The following is a 20907-nucleotide window of genomic DNA, read 5'->3' on the forward strand; positions in this document are numbered from 1 at the left end:
CGGGGTCAGGGGGACCCGGGTCAGGGGGACCCGGGTCAGGGGGACCGGGGTCAGGGGGGCCGGGGTCAGGGGGGCCGGGGTCAGGGGGACCGGGGTCAGGGGGGCCGGGGTCAGGGGGACCCGGGTCAGGGGGACCGGGGTCAGGGGGGCCGGGGTCAGGGGGACAGGGGTCAGGGGGACCGGGGTCAGAGGGACTGGGTGAGGTCTTTCCCCCAAGCTTGCTTATTCCACACCAGGGGCGGAGAAACCGTTCTGACAGCGGGGCAGGTGCGCAGTCCAGGTCTGAGGGCAGGCAGAGAGCAGAGCGGCCCAGCACTGGGCGGGAATGATGGCTCTGTGCTTCTTCCGCTTTCTGGGCCCGTTTGGGAACTGTGATGTAGCGGGTCTGGCTTCTGAGCCAGGCGCTGGCTTCTCCCCCTCCCCCTCCTATTCCTTCTCTCTCCTCCTCTCCCTCCTCCCTCCTCCTCTTCTTCTCTCTCCCTCCCCTTCCCCCTCCTCTTCTTTCCCCCTCCTCTCCCTCCTCCCTCCTCCTCTTTCTCTCCTCCCCCTCCTCTTCTTCCCCCTCCTCTACTCCTCCCTTCCCCTCTTCCTCCCCCCTTCCTCCCTTTTCTTCCTCCTCCTCTTCCTCCTCCTTTTTGCAGCTGGTGGGGCCATGAACTCTCGGAGTCACAGAGAGGAAGTGGGAATTTCTTGCTAAGACCTTGACTCAAAGCTGAGTTCTCTGAGCCAGCTTGTGTGGTAAAAACATTGTTCTGAGGAGCCTTAGGGCCTGTATTTTGGTTTTAAAAAAATCTTCTTTGCTATCCATGTGGCATTTATTATCTCTGTGGGGTAGGGGCCAGGATTTAGGCCTCCAAACCTTCTCTATGCTGACTGGTGACTCAGGGGAGCCCCACGAGTATCCCAGATAAAAATAACACACAGGAGCCCAGGGCTTAATGCAGCTGCCACAGCTACTGCCTCAACAAGGCTGCTATTGGGTTGTTGGGAAAACGGGCTTTAGGTCGGGCAAAATCGCCCTTCAAATAAAGGTTTTACTCATCGAGAGTAAGCAATTTCTGGCACCCCATGAAATGCTCGCTTGCCCCTTCACCCTGAATCTCTCCAATATTGCAAGTGAAAACTCTAGAAAAATCAGTTTAGTTTTTATATGGTCAAAGAACACTTGTGTGTGAAGTTTTGGACCCTTAGGTTGCCTAATTTGGTAACTGGGGTAGCTGCTCTCAAACTTCTGTCTGGTTTTAGATGTTACCCTGAGCCCATGGGCACTGGTGGCAGGGCTCACCCCTTAGGTTCACCAGGAAGATTTGAGAAGTTCCTGCAATCCTGTCTCCTCCATTCATAAGTCCAACCCTGGCGGGTTGAAGTGACAGATTTGTGGGTTCAAAACTAGGAGGGTGGTAGGGTTTTATTTTGCAGTGGCGTTCTGCTATGTACTTCAGGCTGACCTTGAATTTACAGCAGTCTTCCTGCCTCAGCCTCGAAAGTGCTGGGATTATAGGTGTGCACCAGTATGCTACTGCGCTCAAGTGAGGATGGTAGGGTTTTATTGACAGAAAAGAAACAGAAAGGCTGGGGATTTAGCCCAGCAGCATAAGCACCTATCTGGCAAGCGAGAGGTCGTGAGTTTGATCCCCAGTACCAAAAAAAGAAAATAAAGAGGAAAAGCAGATGTGTAATAACTGGAAAAAACCCCCAGAATTCTTGCCTAGTATGTGTGAAGTGCAGGTTTGGATTTGAGGCATCAAAAAAAAAAAAGAAAGAAAGAAAGAAAGAAAGATAAAAGGAAGGAGTGAAAAAAGGAAAGACGATAGGAAAAAAAAATCCCATTTCTACAGCAATCTAAACCTGGAAATCAGGTTTGTTCTGACCCAGGGAAAAATGAGAAAGTGGATTTGCTTAAAAAATGAATTTTGGTCTTGCAAGCAAAACGGTGGAAAAATGAGCGATAACTGAAGAGCATGTATTTTAACCTTTTTATTGTAAGATAAAAATAGAAAAAAGAGCTACACAAGTCAAACATATAGCAAAATTTGTTACTATAAAGTAACAGTGCTCAGCCAGACCTGGTGATGTGCCTATAATTTCACTTCAGGAGTCTGAGGCAGGAGGGTTGCAGATTGCTGGTAAGTTTGAGACCAGCCTGGGGTACATATTGAGGCCTTGTCTCAAAACAAACAAACAAAAAAACACAATAAGATCAAATCATTTGTATCAATTAGATTATTTAAAAAATTAGGTAAGTCAGATAATACCTAAAAAAAAAAAACCTGGCAAGGATGCAGGCCAAGGGAACCACTGTTGGGGGAAGTATAAACTTCCCTTCTGGAAGCCATCTGACTCTGTTTCCTGGATTTTAGTCTGAGTGTCATCACCCAGCAACCTCACATGCCTGATGGAGCCCACAAGCACATTCATCAGAGGAGGGCCAGGCCATCCCTGGAGAAGCGGGGTAGACGTGGAACGCTAGCTTCGCAGTACCACGCAACAGTTGACCAGTCAGCTGCATGTACTTTGAGCCACACAACAATCTCAGAAATACGTGTCATCAAAGGAAGGAAAGCAGTAAGATGGTGGCACAACGTCATTTCTGTAGGCTGGAGCCGCATCTATTCACCAAGGTAGGATGTTTCAGGAACGTCTGTATCGCCAGGGACAAACACTAGGCATATGATAGTGGGGAAGTAGAGGTGAGTAGGGAGATGAATGGAGAAGAGAAGAGAATGACCAGTAATCCTGTCCCGGAGCAGCAGGGATCTGCTTGGCTCTCTCTGGGAGAGGGGAAATCTGCTGGGTGCGGTGGCACATGCTCGTCACCCCAGCGCTTGGGAGGCTGAGACAAGAGGTTTGCTGGCTGTTTGAGCCAGCCTGGGCTTCACAGTGAGCTCAAGGCCAGCCTGAACTAAATAGTGAGATCTTGTCTGGGAAAAACCAAAAGGAACAAGAAAGACTTCACATCTAGGAATCCCCCAAAATACTATACAAAGTACGTGAGGGAAAGAAGTGTTTGCCTGGAAAGCGGAGGAAGGTACCCAGACCCTGTGTGTGCGTGACAGGCAGGACGGGAGGCAAATGAACGGTGTAAGGGTTGAAGTGTATAAACAGCTGTTCATCTAATGCAGTGCGGTCCCCTGGAACAGAAAAAGGACACACATGGAAAGATGGGCAGAATCTGGTCTCTGCTGTGTGAATGAATAATAATAACAAGCCAGCGTCTGTTTCTTTGTTTTGACAAATGTACCACAGTATGTCAGGTGTTAACAGTAAAGTGAGCTGAGTGAAGGGTTTTTTTGTTTATTTTTTGTTTTTTGAGGTAGAGTCTCGCTACATAGTTCAAGCTGGCCTTAAACTCACTTATATAGCCCAGGCTGGCCTTGAACTCACAGTAATCCAGTGATCCTCCTGTCTCAGCCTCCCAAGTGCTGGGATTACAGGCATACACACCACATTTGGCGGCTGAGTGAAATTTTGCATGAACTCTCTGTTCTGTCTTTGCAACTATTCTGTAATGTAAAATTACTCCAAAAGAAAAATCTAAAACCTCTTGCCCAAAGGCATACCAAATAAATGAAAATCAGCCAATGTATCAATCAGGTGCACGTTATTACAGGTGAGACATATATATGAACAAAAGTGTTTATACAGTGTGAATTTTAAAGTTTTGGGTAATGAACATTAAAATGCTACTATCGCCAGGTCCTATTATTACTGGACTGTGGTACTGTACGCGGTAAATTCTCTTCTTTATATTTTTTGGTACAGTTTGAATATTTTACAATAAGAGTGTATAAACCATGAGAGGGGAAAAAATGACTTTGGTCTGAAAAACAGAATACCAGGCTCAGTGTCTCACTCCGGACAGCTTGGCAGTTTCTGACCTCCTCTGGGTGCTGGGCTCATCCTCTCCGGGGGCTGGCCCTGGAGACGGGCAACCTTCCTCCCTCTGCAAGGCCTGTGAGTTAATGGAAATGTGTCAGCTTGCAGGAGTGCAGGGAAAGCTGTAGTGTATTGATCAGAGAACTCAAAGATACTACGTTTCTGCTAACTAGTGTACCTGAATTCAGACGTACAGTATAAAGTGTACGTAACCGACAGTGTTCTTTTTTCCTTTCTTTCTTGTTCCTTTTCTTTCCTTTTGGAGTGCTGGGACTGAACCAGAGCCTGGCACATGGTAGGCAAGCACTCTGCCATGAAGCTACATCCCCAGCCCTTTGTATTTCACGTCATGGTCTGGCTAAGTTGTTCGGATTGATCTCGAACTTACATCTTCCTCCCAAGCCTCTGGTGTAGCTGGACTAAGGTGTGTACCACCCATAGGCTTTAACTTTTGAGGTGGTCTTAGGATCCTGGCGAAACTGAGTGGAAGCAAGGGGTTTTATAAACCCCTGTCCCTCGGCCTCCCCATTGCTAGGGTTACAGCGCCGGTGTGCTGTTCCTTCCAGCTTGTAGCCAACACTGAGGAGGCTTTAGGAAGAAAGCTGGACAGAAAGCAGATGTGGATAACGGAGGGCATCATCCCTAAACAAGTCAGCGCACACATCGGGGTGTTATTACGGTGGTGGGACATCTCTGAAGGAAAGGAGCAGGATGGCCATAACAGGTAGGGACAGGAGTTTGTAGTTGGAACCCAGGGACGGCCTCCACTGGGCTAGAGTAGGAATAACACGAAAACTAGGAGCCTGGGGAAAGAGCCTTCCAGAAGAGGCGGAGGCCCTGACAGCAGAGTGGGCAAAGGGGGAGCAGGGGTCTGCTATGTGGGGACGGAAGCTGGGAAGCCAGGGTGCAAGAAGGCGGGACCAGGCCTTGCGGGCTTTCCGAGCTGCACAAAGGGACTTCTTTCCTATACCTTTGAGGCCAGCAAGATGTAGAGGTGTTTTCTTCCTCCCCATTCTATTACTGGATGCACATTCCTTGATTTGTAAGAAAAGCCTTTTCAGAAAGACATCATGGCTCATGTAGAGACCGGCATTCAAAATGCACATAAAATTTACTTGATATTAGCCAAATTCCCCAAATCCCTGTGCACCCCAGCGTAGTTCTTCTATTTTAGGGCTTAAAATATGAGAGAAATTTCCTGTTTCTGCAAAACCAACTTGTTCATGTAAAGCAAACAGAGCTTGCTCCACTCAGCTCATGTTCCCAGACGCCTCTCGCTCTGGGTCCAGGACCCTGCTGGGCTCCAGCCCGTGAATGCAAGTCCTGGCCCAGGGGGACAGTGCCGGACCGCTGGCCCTTTACACACTCACCTCCCAAGTCAAACTTGATGGCACAGGTGCTGGCAAACACAGGCCTCGAAATCTGGGTCCTCTCTGGGATCCCCTGATAAGTCTGTTATCATGAGTCCTACACACTGTCATTTAATTTGCTCAGCAAATATTCATTGAACCAATATATTACATTATCAAGGGCTTGGATAACATCTAAATTATATCAGCCAATGGAAGACTATACAACCATTAAAAGCATGAAGTAGACACAGATTTACTGATATAGAAAGTGGTCCATTCCCAGCACTTGAGAAGCGAAGGCAGGAGGATCATCATGAGTTTGAGGCTAACCTTGGTTACACAGTGAATTCAGTCTGAACTGCATGGCAAGACCCTGTCTCAAAAAACAAACAAACAACAAAAACAGTGAAAAACAAAGAAAAAGAAAGAGATCCACGAGTTAAGTGAAAAAAAGCAAGTTACAGAACAACAATCATATTCTATTTATTTATTTATTTGAGACTGGGTCTTACTGTGTAGCCCAGGCTGGCCTCAAACTCACAGTGATCCTCTTGCCTCAGCCTCCCAAGTGCTAAGACTACAGGCATGTGCCACAACACACAGCCCATATTGTTTTTCTGTTCAATAATTATATATATATACCTATATACACACATATGGAAGATACCTTTTTATTTACACATTTCAATATTATCTGAATTTGTTACAGATAATGTTGTAATTGCAATAAATAATTGAGTGAATGAATCAATCAATAAATAAAGGACTTTTTAGGGTTCTCAGGATGAATGAAAGAGGAAACTCAATCCTTAAATTTCTCTCTCATTCTGTCTTTCCAATCTCAGGATTGACCCTAGGGCCTTTGCACTGATCACACCCCTAGTCTTTCTGTTCAAAACTTTTTGTATCGAGGATCACACCAAGTTATTAAGCAGCCCAGGCTGGGTTCCACCTTGGGGCCGCAGTGCCCAAGCTGCCCACAGTGCTGGGATCGTAGGTGTCTGCCACCACATCCTGTTCTTAAATTCCTCCTTCTGTCTATTTACTACAGATCCAGGCTGGTCTTTCAGGGTATGTTCCCTTTTGTTGCTACTCTCTTCACTCTTGTGTTTTGTCTCGGGTTGCTTAGGGGTGCTGTGGATTGAATCCAGGTCCCTGCTCATGGTGGCCGATTGTTCTACCCCTGAACCGCATTCCTAGCCTTTTAAATTTTATTCTGATGCAAGTTCTCACTAAATTGCACACAGACTGGCTCCAAATGTATGATCCCCCTGTTTCAGTCTCCTGAGTAGCTGGGCATCCACAGGCATGCCACACCCAGCTCGTGATTCTTTCAAAAAATAACATTACTGGGCTGGCGATTTAGCTCAGTGGCATAAGTGCCCGCCTGGCAAGCACGCGGTTGCAAGTTTGATCCCAGGTACCATAAAAAAATTTTATTTATTTATCTGGGTTCTGGAGATCAAACCCAGGGCCTCATGGATGCTAAACCACTGAGCTTACCCCTAGCCCTCAACTTCTATTTGAATATATTTTAATAAACTACTTCCAAAGAGTATCCATGATATAATAGATAATAAATTCATAACAGTATGGCCCCAGTTTGGGGAAAATTATGTACATATATATAGAAAAAGAACTAAAAGAAAACCAATCTAATTATCTCTGGGTGTAGGGCATATTAACCACAGTTAATATTAACCAAAGTTAATATAACCATATTAACTTTTTATTTTGTGAAAAATTTTCAGTATTTATATATTCTCTTACTATCAGAGAAAATGAGCTAATGTTTTTACGATAAGATCCCTCTATTCATTCATTTAATAGATCTTTATTGAGCACCTACTATATGCCTGACCTGCACTCCGTGTTTTACAGTCTGGTGAGAAGACTCACAGGAAAATAACATGGAGAAAGAGGAGGCATCATACAAAGTGTTAGGTGTTGCTGTCCCTATTTAACATTTGAGAAAACAGTCAGAGAAACTCCATGACTTGCCCAGGGTCATGTCAGGGGAGGGGGCCAAGCTGGAACACAGGGTTTCGTGCTGTGGACCACGGTACCTCTGTACCAGCCCTCACCTGACAGCCCTCTGATGTTTGGGTGTGAACCATTTCAGGCTGCTAGGAAAGGGTAAGGCTGACCCCGAGGTAGGCTCTGACCACCTGGCCACCCACCCGGCACACCCTTGTTTAATGCAGTTAAACATATTCCTAAGAGGAATGTTCATGGCACCTAACCCGGAAGCCTCATCACAAAAGAACAGTTTTTAGCTGGGTGAGTAATGTATGCATATAATCCCAACACTCTGGGAGGCTGAAGCAGGAGGATTGTGATCTGAACCCAGTATGAACAGTTTAGTAACTTAGCAAGCAAGAGCTTGTCTCAAAATAAAAAATATAAAAAGGGCAGGGACTATAGCTCAGCATGAAAGCCCTAGGTTCAATTCTCAGTACTGGAAACACTAAAAACCTCCACAAACCCAATTCCTACTTCAGGGTTAGGTCAGAGCCCCAGGTGGCGCTCCCAAGCCCATCACTGAATATTGCCACGCTTACAGAATCCACGAAGCTCCAGTGACTAGAAAGAGGTTTCGTCAGATTCCGAATAGGAAGCAGCAGTAGCAGCTGATAATCTGTGACCTCAATATAGCTATCCATTATCTCACTGTGGTTTCTTGTTTCTCTGACAGAGGAAACACCCCCAGCTTTCTTGAAGTTATTCTAAACACTGGGTTCCTTGTTTGGCTCTGGCAGGATAATGTTACCCCTGGGTGCTCCCGCACTTGGAGCAGTGACCCCCTGCCAGCCCAGCGCTCTGGCTCAGCAGCCAAACTGTGAGGCAAGCGTCTCCTCCACTCAGGAGCAATGACAGGATAGGCTGAGGAAAGACCCCAGGTCACAGTCATCGGGAGAGACGAGAAAACACAGCAACCAAGGTTTGCTCCTCTGCAAGAAGCCAGCTGGGCAGCACTGCTGTGCTGGGTGGTCTTGTGTCTCTGCTCCTCTCACCATCACTGCTTTCTAAAGCACACTCCAACCCCATCTGCTCCCCACTAGTTCTGTTTTTGCCAGGGAAATAATTCACCTCCTAGGATGTCCACTGTCCAGGTGAGGCGCACAGCCCAGCCAGGGATTCAGGCTGGAGAAGAAAAGCCCTGTTCAACCATCATTCTTAGAGCATCCAGGAGGCTCTGCCAAATTACTAAGTAGGCAAAGTGTCTTTGTTTTGGTTTGATTTGACTTTTGGAGACAGTCTCATGATGTATATCTGAGGCTGTATACTCTTTGAACTCACTGTGTGGCCTAGGCTGGATTTGAACTCATAGCAATCCTCCTGCTTCAGCCTCCTGAGTGCTGGAGGGATTAGAGGTGTGTGTTACCATTCTTCGCACCAGTGAAGTTGTCTTTAACTTCTCCTCCTGGCCACTCTCTGACCCTATTCATTATGCTTTTAGGAAGTCATATTCCTTAGGACTGCATCTGGAGAATCATTCATTCTGAAGAATTAAACATTTCCTGAGTTTTCCCTCTCAGGAATACTTAGGATTTAAAATACAAACCTTGAGGCCCAGTGTTAACATGGAAGACTCATCTCTGACAGGGAGGCCAAGGCCTGTGGGCTCACTGTGGCCCCCTGGTGGCCACAACCTCTCCATAGCAAGAGTCCAGTTTAAAAGATTTTTTTATTTATTTTAAAAATTTTTTAAAGAGAGAAACAGAAAGGTGAAACTCCTGCAGTTTGGTTAGAAAGAAATAGGGAAACTGTAAAAGCAGGTGGATGTCAAGTGCAGGAAAAAATATACAAAATTGCTCTCACATCCCCAGGACAAGGAGCCAGAAGGCCTTTTGGGAGAGGCAGAGGGAAAGTCACCAGGGACTCTGGGTCCTGAGGACATGGTATCCGACTGACAGGGATGAGCCCAGCTTCTAGGGGTCCAGCTCGGCCCCCAGCTCGCTGAGCCTTGAGCAGTGGCTTAACCAAAGGAGCTGGGGGCTCCAAGGCTGCCCTGTGCGAGGCGGCGAGCTGGAGAGTCAGGGGCAAATGTGGCCGCTTTGCTCTGCCTCCCAAATCTTGTGCAGATTTTCTTGTGGCTGACCCTGGCCCAGAAGTTGACAGGGAGAGGAATTCTGAAAAACACATTCTAGTTTGGCTAACTTGACATAGTACGAAGCCATTATGATTCTTTTCTGTTTGCCAAGCCCTCATCAATTAGTATGGATTGCACTTTTTTTTTTTTTTTTGAGACAGAAGATATTTTTTGGTTGGGGTGGACAAGTTGTTGCTATGTTCTCCCAGCTGGTCTTAAACTCTCAAGCTCAAACAATCCTCCTGCCTTAGCCTCCTAAGTAGCTGGTCCTATGACGCACATTGCTGTGCTTACTTAGTTTAGTATGCTTTACATTATTTTTTATTTTTTTGAGATGGCCTTGCTGTATAGTTCAGGCTGGCCTTGAACTTACTAGTTAACACAAGCCAGCCTTGAACACACAGTGATCTTCCTGCCTCAGCCTCAGTCCTCACCCTTTGAGTGCCGGGATTATAAGCATGTGCCACCATATATGCCTGGCAGTATGTATTACTTTAATAACCAGGAAAAAAAATTTTTTAAAAATCCTTAGAATAAGCATGGTTGTACATATCTATAACCCCAGCACTGGGAGGCTGAGGCAAGAAGATCACAAGGCAAGTCCAGCCTAGTCTAGGCCACTTTGCAGCTTGGTGAGACTCTATCTTAAAATAAAAATAAGTAAAAGGCTGGGGGTACACATCAGTGCAAAGGCACTGGGTTTAATCCTCTACCACACACAGAGTCCCTAGAATATACACCAACTGGCTACTAATGTATAGAAAGGGTACTCAATTGATCAATCAGTAGAAAAATGCAGATTAAATGCACAACAAGATATCTCATACAACCACCAGAAAAGCTAAATGAAAAAAGAGAAATAACACTAAGTGGTGGTAAGGAAATAGAGCAGCAGAACTCTCACACATTACTAGTGGGAATAATGCACTAGTAAAGCAAAACAAAAGAAAAAAGTAATGTATGCTTTTGCTGGGCATAGTGGTGCATAAAACAAACAAACCCCAAATAAGGTAATATATGTTTTGGGGAAATAATAACCTCCACACAGTATATACAAGTTGAGAGGATCAAATGCAATACTGTGTATTATAGTCCTTAGTGGGGAGGTGGCAGGAATATATAAACATGGGAATACGGATAGAGAATAACATAGGTAACCTGTTTTATGGTATTATGGTAAAATATACATAACATAAAATTAGCCATTTCATGGTATCTTTTTTCCCTTGGGTAGCAGGAATTGAACTCAGGTCCTCAAGCTTGTAAAGCAGGCACTGTGCTACTGAACTTCCTGGACCCTGATACCTCTTTTTTTCTTTCTCTACATTCATTCATTCTTCCTTCCTTCCTTCTTTCCTTTTTTAAGAGGAAGTGCAGGGGCTAGGGCTGTAGCTCCTAGATTGCATCTCCAGAAGTGAAAGAAAAAGGAAAAAGAAGAGGCTGCGTGGCTTTGTGTTCTGGGGAGGAGGTAGGAACAGGTTGTCCCAGTGCCCCATTCACTTCTGTCATGGCCTGCCTCGACATGCCAGGCGTTCACTCTGCTCGCTCAGGGAGAGCTTGTGGCCAGGCAGGGAACTGTCACGGCCCCTGAAGGCATTCCCATCATCCAACCTCCTGAAGCCCTGAAGCCGAGCCGGCCCAGACCACGGGAGCGCCTGTGAGCTCCAGAAGTGCTGTGGAATTCAAGTCCCACGGCGGTCACTCCACTCCCCACTCCCAGAACAAACACACAGCCTGACCTGTGAGCATCGCTGTCCCCAAAACTCTCATATGAGAAAGAAGATTATAAATACAGCAGGGCTTGTAACGCCAGTGCAGTGACAGTTTTGCTCTCCAGAGTGATGAGGCAGGTGGTTCTTTATTTGGCTATGACCCCACACTGGCCCCATCTGGAGGGGAAGGAACAGCTGTTAGATATCTACATGGGTGCACAAGCCAAGGGTATACACAAGCCGGCCCGGACATCACCGAAGGGCACTTGCTGAGCGCTTAGGAGACGCTTGCCACAAAGCATCCAGCAAGACGGAGGCAGGACCTGGCCAATTGCAGGCTCCAGTTGAGTTTCTAAAGAAAGCTGGTATAGTTAATTGGTGATTCCTTCTCAGATGCAACCCTAGATTCTATTCTACTGAGATCAGGGTAAGGCAAATACCACATGCATGTGTATAAAGAGCAGTCTGGAACACATTAATAGTGATCATCTTTGTGTGGTGGGGTGGGGTTGATTGCTCTCCTGTCTTTAAAGCAGGATTAGCCCAACGCTGAGGCACTTGGGTTCAAATCTCAGCTTTGCCATGTCCTTGCTGTGTGACTTTAGGCAGGTTATTTCATCTGTGTGAGTTTTAGTTTTTTTACTTGTAAACGGGGTGGATGATAGTGTACTTACTCCATGGGCTTTTAGGAAGTTTATGTAAACTGATGTGCATTCTGTACTTTAGAACAATGTTTTATGCAAAGAAAATACTCCAAATGGGAGCTGTTAATGCTCTATTTCTACCTTGTTTGACTTTCATTGAGCACATATCATTTTAAAGATAAAACAGTAAGCCGGGCATAGTAATGCACACCTATAGTCTCCAGTGCTGGGAGACTGAGACAGAAGAATTGCAAGTTCGAATCCAGCCTGGGCGATTTAGCACTTAGGGAGGCTCTGGCTCCAAGTGGGGTGGGGTGAGGTGGGGTGGCGTGGCAGGGAGGGCTGGGAAAATAGTTTGGTGCAATGACCTATGTTCAGTGCCTAATACCACAAAATAGTTAATAAATCAGACAATACAATTATTTTATTTTACTTTACTTTATCTTTTTGAGACTGTCTTGCTATGCAGTTCAGGCTGGCCTTGAGCTCACTTTGTAGTATAGGGTGGTCTCAAACTCACAATGATCCTCCTGCCTCAGCCTCCCGAGTGCTGGGATTACAGGCGTGCACCACCATGCCTGGCTTTAAAAAATACAATTTTTTAAAAAGTGAAGATTTTTCAACATGAAGCACAAGGACAGCCGTAGTGGAAAGAGGTTAAAGGGCATTCGGAGCTTGCTGGCAGGAAGGAGGGGCTCCGCATGGGCAGGATGGAGCTGAAGGGGACCTTGTGTCTTCATTTTGGCTTCCAGCTGAGGATTCATCTCCGCCTGCTCTGGGACACTGTCCCCACGACCCTTCCCTCAAATGCTGGAGCAGTGGCCCCAATTGGTCCCAGGCCAGCTGGTCACCAAAGGGTTTCTCACCATGACGGGGACCAAAGTGACCTAAGCAGCTTGGTGTAGGTTGGAGTCATTTCATCTCCTGCTCTGACATGCAGACTCTTCTCAGGTCCAGATGCTGGGAATGCACGCTGCTCTCAGCAAGACTCACGTCCACGAATCCCCCAGAGAACTCCAGGGGAGGCACTCGGTCCTCCCTCCCTTTCTTCAGGTTGTTCCTTCTCCTTTAAGTGGCTGCTGGCTCTGGCATCCCCCGCCTGGCACTCAGGCGCCCTGTGGGTTTTGCCTCTTGTCCCACTGAGCGTGCCTCCTGCAACTGTGGCCAGGGCACACATTCTCCCATATTTGGGAGTAAGCCGGAGCCTCGGCAGCATGTGGGTTTCTGTTTAAAATTCCAAAGCCAGCGGGGTGTATATTATCCATTTCCTCAAATCCAACATGCTGCAGAGCGTGAGTCAGAGTCGGATAAGCTTCTTCCCAGGGGAAGTTGTGTCAGTTGGTTAGTGAATGTAATTAAACAAGGATAATGTTCACTGGCATTAGCTGCGGATTAATGCGAGGAAAACAAAATCTCCATCTTGCACTATGCCTGGCAAGATCGCACAATTTCCCTGGGTCTCCCAGATCAGAGAGGGCTGCCCAACCCAACTTGTTTTTGCAATCAGAAGGGCACAGGAAACCCCTTCAATCAACGTTGTCCTCCTACCTAAATGAAGAATGCAGACATCAGGACCTTTCGGGGGAAGCAAGTAGATTCTGGTTATCTTATTTTGTGAGTGTGTTTAGATTTTAGCAAATACCAACGAGGCTTATTCTATCTGACTTAATCCATCATGACCAGATGGCTGGGTGGTGATCGAACTCAGTGCAGGTGGGCCTTGATAAGCTCCCCAGAAGCAATTGGGCTTTTTATGCTTCGCACTCCAATGGGTCTGCAGGAAGTTGCTCCAGGAAGCCAGGAAGTAACAGAGACCCGAGGCTCCAGACGGGCAAGGAGGGCACCCCAGGACAGGAAATCAGGGGTGAGTCTGGAGGGCACTAGAAACCCATGACCTCTGCGGCACACACTACCCCAGGCCCGCCCCTCCCACAGCCCTGGGAATCATAAAACAACTCCAGTTCTGGACAGGCTGTGGGGACCCTCTAGCCAGCTCCTCTCGGAAAGGAGCAGACTGAGGCCCAAGATTAGAGAAGTCGTTTGCCCAAGATCATCAAGCGAGTTAGTCTAGAGTTCAGACTTGACTTAAATCTACACTTTCTGTCTATCTAACAAGCTGCTCCTCGGGCAGCTTCCAGGAGTGGACACTTAGGGTGACCCCACTGAACCACCCTGCAAATACTTTCTTAGTCCTATCTTTTCAGAAACTATCTTTTCTAATACCTCCTGCTCAAAGCGTTAAATGCTAAATTATATCCGCAAACGAACATTCCCTTGATACTCAGGCCTCTCCCATCTTCAGCAGTGTAAATAATTTTAAAACAGTATATGTTCTTAACTCCAGCAAAAAGGTGCTGAATTTTATATTACAGTACAGTGGTTCAAAGCTTTTTGCTAACTAAAACAGCTTCTGTTTTTCCTTGTTCATTTGTAGTACTGGCGATTGAAATCAGGGCCTTTGTATTGTGCGAGATTACCAGTTCTTTTTTAATTTTTAATTTTTAAATAGATTCTCTTTAAGTCACTATGTTACCCTGGCTGGGCCTTAAACTTGCCATCCTCCTGCCTCAGCATCGCAGGGTGCTGGTATCACAGGTGTATACTACCACAAGCAGAGCATTCTTTTGTCTTTCTAGACAGAAGAATGCTAATTTTTGGTTTGTTTGTTTCATTTTTGTTTTTTTGAGCAGGGTCTCACTATATAGTCTAGCCTGGCCTTGAATCAATGCGTAGCCCAGGCTGGGTTTGAACTCGCTGCAAGCCTCCTGCCTCAGCCTCCGGAGTGCTGTGTGTACCACCACGTGCAGCTAACAATCTTATTTTTATTTTTTGCTTCTGTTTTTTGAGACAAGGTCTTACTATTTAGTTCAGCCTGGCCTTGAACTTGTGGTGATCCTTCTGCCTCTGCCACCTGGGTACTGGAATTACATGTATGTGCCACCATGCCCAGCTCATTTTTAAGACTGTTGAAAAACACATGCTTCTTGAGATTTCCAAATTCAGGTTGTTCTGGAGTTAAAGAAAAAGGGATTCCTGCTAGTTCGATCAACTCCGATGAAGCACACCCTGCCTCCACTACCTTTCCCTTGAGTAAAGTTAGCAATGCACCCCATCTTTTAGGTGTTCCTCTGTTTTCAGTATTCTTAAGTGCCCCGTCTGATGGAGGGCAAAGCATTTTGTTTTTCTTAAATGTGAGATTGTAGTCCTTCCGCCCAAATAGGATGGAAAAGATGTTTCCAAATAAGGAAGTTTTGCTGGAGGGTGTGTGGCCTGGGCAGCAGCAGCAGCCGGAGCCCTCACCCTCTCACACAGTAGTTGCACTAAGCCAGGAAGCATTTAGGGACTCATTAGCACGTCTGCACAGCTGAGCCGTCTGGGGCAGGGGCAGAGCCGGCTAGCGGTGGTGACAGAATTGTAGAGAAGGCAGAGTTTGGCCTTGACACCCTCTCCAGCTCTCTCCATTTCCCCTTCCTAGTCCTGGTCTCACTCAGCGTCTGCTTTCAGTTCGGAATAGGAAAAACAAACAATACGGAACCCCTCTGATTCTGTGGAATGACATAGATTTGGTTTAAAATCCCAGCTTTCTGCCTGCAGTCTGTTAAATAGCCTTTGGTAACAGTTAACTTTTTGAAGCTTTTTCCTTTCTTTCCAAGTAAAACAAAACAAACCAAAACACAACAATACACAGTGCTTATCTTGTGGAGTTGCTATGCAAGGACATGCCTCCAAAGTATAACGCATGTAATGTGTTCTAAATGATCTAAGACTCTAAAATCACTCCTTTCTCATCCTTTTTAAGGACTTCCTTTTCTATCAGAACGCCTTAGTTTCAACCAGCCATAAGTTATCTACCATCTACCAAGGGTTAGAAAGAAAGCGTGATTAACCAATTCACACTAAGTTACGGGTGCCCATGCTAAAAATCCACTGATTTATATGAACTTCTATGATGTTAGATGTCCCTCCAAAACCTCCTGCACTCACAGGAGGGGCTTTGGGAAAGCCACTGGATCCTGTGTGTGATATTCATCAGTGGATTGGTCCACTGAAGAGTCTGGAATTAGGTGTAAGGTTGGGGGTGTTTTGGGGGAAAGGGTGGGCGTGGCCTGGAAGGTATACCCATCCCTCCTTCTCCCTTGATCACTCTGTGTCCAGCTGCCATGCCATGTGCTGTCTCTCCTCCCCGCTGCCCCTCTGCCATGCTACCCTTCCTTGAAGCCAGCAAATTATCAACTGAAACCTCTACAAACTGTGAGCCAAAATAAACCTTTCTGGGAGGAGAATGGGGGAAAAAAAGAAGAATCAAGATAAGTATGTATGGGAATAAATTCCCTATGATGAATGTGATCATTATGTATATCAAAAGTGTACCAATAAAATTAACTTTCAAAAATAAGACTTCCCGCCTTTCAATTGTGGGAGTCGGGTACTGTGTCTCAGCAAGGAGAAAGTAACTAAGGCAACTTCTATTTGCTGTGACCAGTGATGCTGTTACAAGTAAAATAAAGAATTTCCTGTGATATGGAAGTATTCTGGACTGAATAGCGTGTCCTGAGAAGCTCTGGCTCCCAATGTGAGAAGTATTTGGAGGTGGGGCCTTAGCTCTTGTCCAAATTGGGTTTAAATGTGGTCACAAAGGTAGGCTCTGCTGATGGGATTCGTGTCCTTATAAGAAGAAAAAAGAGAGACCAGAGCTCACCCCTTACCACCATTCATGGGAATGTGAGAGAAGGCAGGCATGGACAAACCAGGAAGACAGCCCAGGAACCAAGTCCACCTGCGCCTTTAAACATGTTGGACTTCCTAGCTTCTGGTATTTTGTTACCGCAGCCCAAACTGATGATCAAAGGGGGATGAATTGTAACACTCCTTAATTTATACCACTGTGCCTTCCTCTCTCTAACCCTAAAGCTGATTGCCAATTGTTCCATGAGAGGCTATAGAATTTGGAAATTTGATAAACAGACTCTTTTTCTTTCTAGACAGAAGAATGCTAGCTAGCTTGTTTTTGAAAGCTGTTGAAAAACACATGGTCTTTGAGATTTCCAAATTCAGGTCACAGTTCTCTCTATAGAATAATTCTGGTCTGATTAAGGACAAACAAATGTGGTACACCCATGCGATGGAACTTCCTTCAGTCATAAAAGGTAAGAAGTAGCAGATACATGCTACAATATGAATACATAAATGAATGCTATAAACACTGTGCTATGTGAAGCTCAGCGCGAAAGATCACCTATCATTTGATGCCACTTACAGGAAATGTCCAGATCAGGCAAATTCAGAGACAAAATAGATTTCTGGTTGCCATGGATAGGGGAGAAAAAGGGAGTGATTACTAATAGCAATGAGGTTTCTGTTTGGGATGAAAATATTTTGACACTGTGGTTGCACAATTCTATGAATAGACAAAAAAGCAACTGAATCATATACTTTAAGTGGATGAATTGTGTGGTGCACAAACTGTAACTTAATAAAGCTGTTACACACACAAGCAAAGGTAGTCAGTCTTAAGTACAGTTCTTGTTACTTTGTAGGTACTTACAAGTTCATAGTTACAAGACAATGGATCTCCTGAAGTCTGGAAAATGGCCCTGTATTCTGTTTGGGAGTCCTGGTAAGTGGCCTTTTGTTGAGTCCAAAAGGGACTTAAGAGGGCGGCCAGGGGAAGGACCTTACAAGTCTGTCATTCTGTACTAGAAATATGAACACAACTAGAGGAAACATGTAGAAATGGCTTCAAGAGTACATTTTAACAGGTTTAATACTTTTGTTTCTTCTTAAAAATCTAATTTCTCAGGGCCAGGATGTAGCTCAGTTGCATAGTGCCTGGCAAGTGTGACATTGTAGTACCAAAAAATTTTTTTTAAAAAGGAAAAACATCTAATTTCTCATTAAATCCTATAAATACAATAAGCCTTATTAGAAGGATATCATTGCTTAAGATTGGAGTCACCAGCAAAATCATAAAATTACTAATTCTACAGGCAGTCAATTAAAATGGACAGCCATGTCAGCTGTACGAAGATGAGACAAGATCTTTGGCAAGATGCTAACTATTAACAGATTCTTTGTTTGTTTTGTTCTAAAGCAAAAAGATTCAAAGGCCAAAAAGAAATTTTTAAAAAAATTTTTATCAGTACCAGGGATTGAACTCATGACTGCCTGCTTGCAAGGCAGGCGCTTATGCCACTGAGCTAAATCCCCAGCCCCCCAAAAGAAATTTATTTAAAATAGTTTTGCTTCAGGCTGCAGATATAGCTCAGTGGCATAAGTGCCTGCCTGATAAGTGCAAGGTCCCGAGTTCGATTCCTCATGCAAAAAAAAAAACTCCCCCCAAAATTATTTTGCTTCAAAGATCTAAATTATCAGTGGGAAAATTAAAGTAACCTTTTATAGGCTACAAAACCTAATATTGCTGGGCCAAATGCTCCTTGACTTACACGATGGTATTATATCTTCATAAACTCATCACAAACAAATGTTTAACACACATACCCTACTTTATAACAATGTACAGTACAGTATTTGTTGTTCACCTTCAGGAGTGTATGGCTGACTGGGAGCCATGGCTTGCTGCTGCTGGCCCAGACCACAAAAGAATATCATACCACATACAGCTAGCCCAGGAGAAGATCCACATTCAAAGTGTTGGTTCTCCTGGACACATACTGCTCTCTCACCATGGTAGTAAGAGACTCATAAGTCAAGCCATGATAAGTTGGGGACCATCTGCATTTGTTTTAGGATCACTTTTGGTAAGAATGGTATTACCAATGTTATTACTACTTTGTGATTTTTTATATGTATATCTGATTTATTGTACTTAAGAGTATGGTCTCAAAGTGCATGTATTTACCTAGAAATGTTTCAAGTTTATCCTTCTTTATGGAAGAGTAGTACTCCATTGTATAAAACACCACATCTGCATCCATTCATTGATTGATGGGCATTTGTGCTGTTTCCAAGATTCGGGTATCACAGACTGTGCCGCTATAAACTTGGGTGTGCCTACTCCCTCCTAATTTGTAAAGTGGAAAATAATAAAGCATAATTCAGACCTTAAGTAAGCAACCTCCATTTCCTCATTTAGTCTAAGACAGCGAGGAAGCAGGATTAAATCACTTTTTCCAGCTTACAGAATGATTTGATAATATAAGAATGTGTTTAAATTAGTAAGCATACAAAATTAAGGCTGACTTCATACGTTTTAAATTTTTTTTCTTTTGATGGTACAGGAGATTGAACCTGGGGCCTTGTGCACACTGGGTAAGCACTCTATAACTGAACTATATTCCCCATCCCTTAAATTTGTTTTTAAAATTGCAAAATCAATGCATGATTACTATAAAAATGCCATAGTATATATTATTAATAAATAATTACTAACAATAAGTGTTGACAATGTACATGACACTGAGTTTACAGCTATCTCATTTAATCCTCACAAGTCTTACAAGGTAACTGTTATTATATTTTTTCTACATTTTATAGTCAAGGGGCTGGGGATTTAGCTCAGCGGCATAAGCACCTGCCTTATAAGCAGGCAGTCGTGAGTTCGATCCCTGGTACCGATAAAAACGAAAAAGGCAAAAAAAAAAAAAAAAAAAAAAACATTTTATAGTCAAAAAAACAGAAACCCAGAGTTAAATAAATTAAATAAATTCCCTAAGGCAAACATCCCACAGGATTTGAAACCATGCAGGCCTAAGCTCTTAAATTCCTTTCCACCTTGTGTGTAACCTGCACCAACTTCTCCTCCAACTCCTTTCCCCCACATTAACTGTTCACTAATTGGAATAAAGCTTACTAATTGGAAAATTATCATTAACTTTTTCATAGAAACTTCAGTTCATGGACCCAGGGGAAATGAAAACTCATGTCTCTATAAAAACATGTACACGAGGCTCACAACAATATTATTCATAGTAGCAAAAGGGTGGAAATAACCCAGGAGCCATGAACTGGTCATTGACAAAGTATGCTATGTTCACGCAGTGGGATATCATTCAGTCATAAAAGGGACTACGTACGCTACGTCACGGGTAAACATTTTGCTAGGTGAAGCTGGTCACAAAGCTTCACCATAGCTGTGCATTGTTCAGAAGACACAAATCTGCAGGGCAGTGGAATCTATGGAGAAAAGATTGGTGGTGCTTAGCATTGGGTGTGTTGGTGATAGAATTGGAATTAACTGCAAATGCATAGGAATTTCATTCCTATGTGTGATGGAAACAGCCTAAGAGTAAATATGGTGAAAGGGTTTTTTCTTTATGTACTTTGTTTGTTTGAGATATGCTGTAAATGATCTCCTTTTTCTAACAAGTATATAAAGTTGTGATTTTTCAACATCTTCCTTCTCTGCTCATTATAACCTTGTCATATCTGATCAGCAAACTACCTACCGACCTACCGACCTACTCTAGGTAGCACAGGCTGGCCTGCAGCTAGTGGTGATCCTCTTGCCTTGAGTTTTTAGTGATCCTTTTACCTCTGCCTTCAGAGGTTGGGATTACAGGTGTATACCACCGTGTCTGGCTATTTGCAAAACTCTTTAGACATAATTTTATTATTTATTTATTTATTTGTACCATGGATCGAACTCATGATCTTGCACTTGCCAGGCAGATGCTTATGCTGCTGAGCTAAATCCCCAGCCCCTAAACATAATTTTAAAAATTGAACTATATATTTACAGTGTGTGAATTTTATAGTATGTAAATTGTATCTCAAAAAAGGTGTTATAATTTCAGTTCATGATAGCGAGAAAACATGATCAAAATCCACTTGATTATTTCAACCAATCCTTCAAATGTAAAATATATAATAAAAAACACCTTCACAGATCAGGTGTAGGTAGTTTGCTGATCAGATATGACAAGTAATGAGCAGAGAAAGCAGATTTTTAAAAATCACAAATTTACATACCTGTTAGAAAAAGGAAAGATCATTTACAGCATATCTCAAACAAAAAGACCCCTACCTTTTTTTTTTTTTTTTTTTTTTTTTTTTTTTTTTTTTTTTGCCTTTTTGAGACAGGGGCTTGCTATACAGTTCAGGCAGGCCTATGAGCTCACTTTGTACCCCAGGCTGGTCTTGAACTTGCAACGATCCTCCTGCCCCAGCCTCTTGAGTGCTGGGATTACAACAGTGAACCACCATACCCAGCTAAAAGACTCATTTTAATGGGTTTTTCTTTGAATCATATTTGGCTTTTATAGACTACTAAA

The 20907-nt window shown here is 44.2% G+C and overlaps 2 long non-coding RNA genes across 11 annotated transcripts in view; one reads left to right on the plus strand and one right to left on the minus strand.

Moving 5' to 3' along the window:
* Positions 1-20907, minus strand: part of LOC106028511 (uncharacterized) — a 65557-nt gene that overhangs the window by 7128 nt on the left and 37522 nt on the right. For 2 of the 10 annotated variants that reach the window (XR_010044014.1, XR_001202128.3), the window contains one exon: positions 5357-5601. The exons of 1 other annotated variant lie outside the window; for it this stretch is intronic. This is a non-coding gene — a long non-coding RNA (uncharacterized LOC106028511). Of the gene's footprint in view, positions 1-1963; positions 3953-5356; positions 5602-11145; positions 19811-20907 lie in introns of those variants that run through there. 7 more of the 10 variants (XR_010044022.1, XR_010044021.1, XR_010044019.1 and 4 more) reach the window with 7 other exon arrangements.
* LOC134473659 (uncharacterized) lies at positions 2504-18967 on the plus strand. The gene is made up of 4 exons (XR_010044023.1): positions 2504-2621; positions 17215-17294; positions 18223-18435; positions 18916-18967. It is a non-coding gene; the product is annotated as an uncharacterized LOC134473659 (long non-coding RNA).

Source organism: Cavia porcellus, unplaced genomic scaffold (genome assembly GCF_034190915.1).
Source record: "Cavia porcellus strain 051 isolate PalLab524CR breed Dunkin Hartley unplaced genomic scaffold, mCavPor4.1 scaffold_28, whole genome shotgun sequence".
NCBI lineage: Eukaryota > Metazoa > Chordata > Mammalia > Rodentia > Caviidae > Cavia > Cavia porcellus.